Source organism: Anomaloglossus baeobatrachus, chromosome 3 (assembly GCF_048569485.1).
Source record: "Anomaloglossus baeobatrachus isolate aAnoBae1 chromosome 3, aAnoBae1.hap1, whole genome shotgun sequence".
NCBI classification, from domain to species: domain Eukaryota; kingdom Metazoa; phylum Chordata; class Amphibia; order Anura; family Aromobatidae; genus Anomaloglossus; species Anomaloglossus baeobatrachus.
In genome coordinates, this window is record NC_134355.1 from 610234770 (window position 1) to 610238556 (window position 3787).

The window sequence follows — 3787 nt, forward strand, 5'->3', positions numbered from 1 at the left end:
CATCCATGATTCCAGTCCTGCTTCAGACTATCCTTCCCTTTCCGTTGCTTCCGTTGCCACTGCTGGAAAATCTTCGGTTAAGCGTGTTGCAGTCCAGAAGGGTGCATGGGGTCAGAAGTCCCTCCTTGCCTTTGCGCTGGGTTACGGTCCAGAGGCTCGGTCCAGGGTGCCCCGGGGGTCCTTTGCTCGGAGGGGGGGGCTTAAAGGTGGGGGTACTGTCACACTCCCGATGCCTCGGCACCGCTCCTTACCTACTGAGCTGGTCTCACCATCACACCACCGCTCCTTGCTCACTGAGCCGGTCCCTGCATCGCACCACCGCTCCTTACCTACTGAGCCAGTCGCACCTGCATCGCACCACCGCTCTGTACTCACTGATCCAGTCTCGCCATCGAACCACCACTCCTTGCTCACTGGTCCAGTCCATGTGTCCACCGGTCACACCGGCCGTTCCCGCTCTTGCTCCCCTGAGTCCTGTTCCAGGTCTCAGGAGTCTGACTCTGACTGATGCCTCTGTATAGGACCGGGCCGCGCCCACTCACCTGGTCTTATAGGCCCAGCACTGCTGCAACAGGAAATGACCTGAGGCTGTGCTGGGTATATAAGACTGGCCTTTTCATGTGGGTGGGGCCTGATCATCACTTGTGTTTCTTTGCTTTGTCTTGTGAGCTAGGTGCTCGGGTCCTTTTGTTCCTGTTTTCTGTATTACTGCCTTAAAGTATGCTGTGACGCTATTGACCTGGTCCTGTCTTTGCTTCCTGTTACCTGCACCTGTTCCTGTACTGTCCTATAGGACTTCATGACCCTGGTGACCTGGTTCTTCCCATTCCTGCCACGCTAGTGCTCCAGCTACCGTGTACCCTGCTCTCCAGGTGGGGTGCTCGGACCAGTGGATCCACCTCCTGGGCCTACCAGTCCTCCTCGGCCCTCACAGCTATCCGCATAGCGCTACCGATAATGAAAGAGAACGTGTAGAGCTATCTGATAGTGTTACTCCTAGGGAACGGATAGTGCTATCCAGATAGCACTATCGAAAAAAGAAGCACTAAAAGAAGCATTATTGCCTTTCTTTTTCATACACAAGGTAAGTTGCAAGACACGTACACCAGGTATTTATGTTTGGTGTTAGTCTGCACATACCCAGTCTGGTGCGTGGTTACCTCCTATTACGAGGTAAGTCTGATGCGTGGTTACACCCTATTGCATGGTTCGTAATCCCGCCGCGTGCCTGAAGGGCATGCAATCACTCATTGATATTATCTGAATAGTTAAGCAGCTCTGCTGATAGATGCAGGTGTCGGCTATGTATAGGATCTTCTTGTATAACTCACCTGCCTGCATACAGCGGGCTCAGGTCCTGGGCCTGCTCCTTATCCATGCACCTTGATGCTGACAACCATCTACATCAGATTAAGTGAAGGGGAATTCAAGTGTACGATAGTCACTTTGGTTCTCAACTTAGGGTACTAGTAGTGGCATAACTTGAAGCCCGAATGCAAAAGCTCCAATAGGGCCCACAATTTCGGCCATCTTTATTAGCATTATTAGCCAATGGTACTGTTTGGGTCCCGAAGGTTCCAGGGCCCGGGTGCAATTTCAACCTCTACACTTCTTATTGTTACGCCCTTGGGTACTTGTGTTCCTAGGAGGACAGGCTCCTGTGGGTAATTACACTATCCACATGCTTCGTTTCATAAATAGCAGACAGTTCTATATTCATAAACTTGAGGGTATGAGGTTGGTACTTTTGATCAGGGGATACATCACCTAGAAATGCTGAAAAATGCCTAGATGCATTACAATGGTGATCATACAGATATGAAACCGTAAGAATATACATTATATGGATATAAAATATAATAATAATAAAGCACAATGAAGCATAAAGCTCTAGGGCATAGGAAATTGCATTGAAGTAATTTATTCTCTCTCCATTGATACCCATTTAATCAGGAACCATTGGCCTAATTGCAAAATGTGCAAAAGCCTTTGCTACAAATCAAAAAACACCTGAACAGATGGCACGCACTCAGCACCACTGTGTCTTCTGGATGCCCTACAATGTTCGGATATTTGTACTGTCCCAGTGGATACTTCAAAATTTAAATCAAAGTCCTGTATGTGGGAGAAGCTTAAAATATCATCACCCAGTAGGTTTTACACCTGTCACTTACAGTGCGAGGAAGAACATATGGCATTTTAGTATTACGTGCAGTCAATGTTTTAGTGCTCTCATCATATGCCCTTTGCCTGACAAGGTAATGTCAATGCCCAGTGCAGCAATTAATACCTGCTGATAAATGACTCACTGTTGACTTAAATAGAAGTCTACTGTCAAACGAATATCAGGGCAGAAAGATACAAAAAGTGCTCTTATTTTTACGGCTTTTTTCGTTTTCCAAAATGTTGAAGATTTTAATTATGAATTTCACCCATAGGCACAAGCACTCCTTCTTTCCGCCATGTAAAGATTTAAGCCTCACTCAGACATCCGTGTCTTCTATAAGTGTTTTTTATAAATACGACATATAGTCATTTTAATCTATGCCGCTGTTCATATGTGCAATTTTTTTTTCAGCAGCCCGGATGAAAAAAGCCAATATAAGTCTATAGCGGGCTTTACACGCTACGATATTGCTAGCAATTGCTAGTGATATCGTACGCAAAAGCACCCGCCCCCGTCGTGCATGCGATTTCGTGTGATCGCTGCCGCAGAGAACATTATTGCTATGGCAGCGTCACACGCACTTACCTGGTCGGCGGCGGCGCTGCCACTGCCGAACAATCCCTCCCTCAAGGGGAAGGGACGTTCGGCATCACAGCGACGTCACAGCGACGTCACTAAGCGGCCGGCCAGTCAAAGCGGAGGGGCGGAGATGAGCGGACGTAACATCCCGCCCACCTCCTTCCGCATTGCGGCCGGCGGCAGGTAAGGAGATGTTCCTCGCTCCTGCGGTGTCACACACAGCAATGTGTGCTGCCGCAGGAGCGATGAACAACATCGATAACCAACCATTACCGATTTTTGGTTTTTGGACGACCTCTCCATTGTGAACGATTTTCACTATTTTTGAGGTTGCTTAAGGTCGCTGGTAAGTATCACACGCTGCGATATCGTTAATGACGCCGGATGTGCGTCACTAACAACGTGACCCTGATGATAAAACATTAACGATATCGTAGCGTGTAAAGCCCCCTTATGAGTCTGAGAAAAACAAGTACAGTGTCATGCTCGAATATCCGGCACATGGCTCAACACAGAGGCTACAGCGGGGGATGGAAAAGGGTATGAAGACCCTTACAGTGGGAAGAGAGGAGACTGGTCACCAACCTGACACTAACCTGAGTCTGCACCCTGAGGTCCCTAACGTCTCTAAGCAAGTCCTTCCCCTGCCGCCACGATGTGCCTAGTCCCAAGCTGTCCCTCTGCGTGATGAGACTAGTGACAGTGTGACACCCTGGCCGGGCCAGGTAGTCACAGACAGGCCCCTGCACAACACCTTTCCCTCACAGGTGACATCAGCCAACCATAAAGCCCTAGTCACCCCCCTCAGGGCTAGATGGACACACCAGGGGGCAAAACCAGGCGGTTGGAAGACGCCCACCAAGGAGTCTGGACAGCCCGGGGTGGCAAAACAGAGAGTCTACAGACAGATCAGTTTGAGAGTTCAAGGAGAGTGGAGGTCAGGCCTGTGTGTCAGGCCTGAAGTGAACTGACAGGTACCAGGGTAGGAGCCCCCAGCTATGTAGCAAATCTTTCCGTCTTGCAATTGTTGGCAGCCAACGT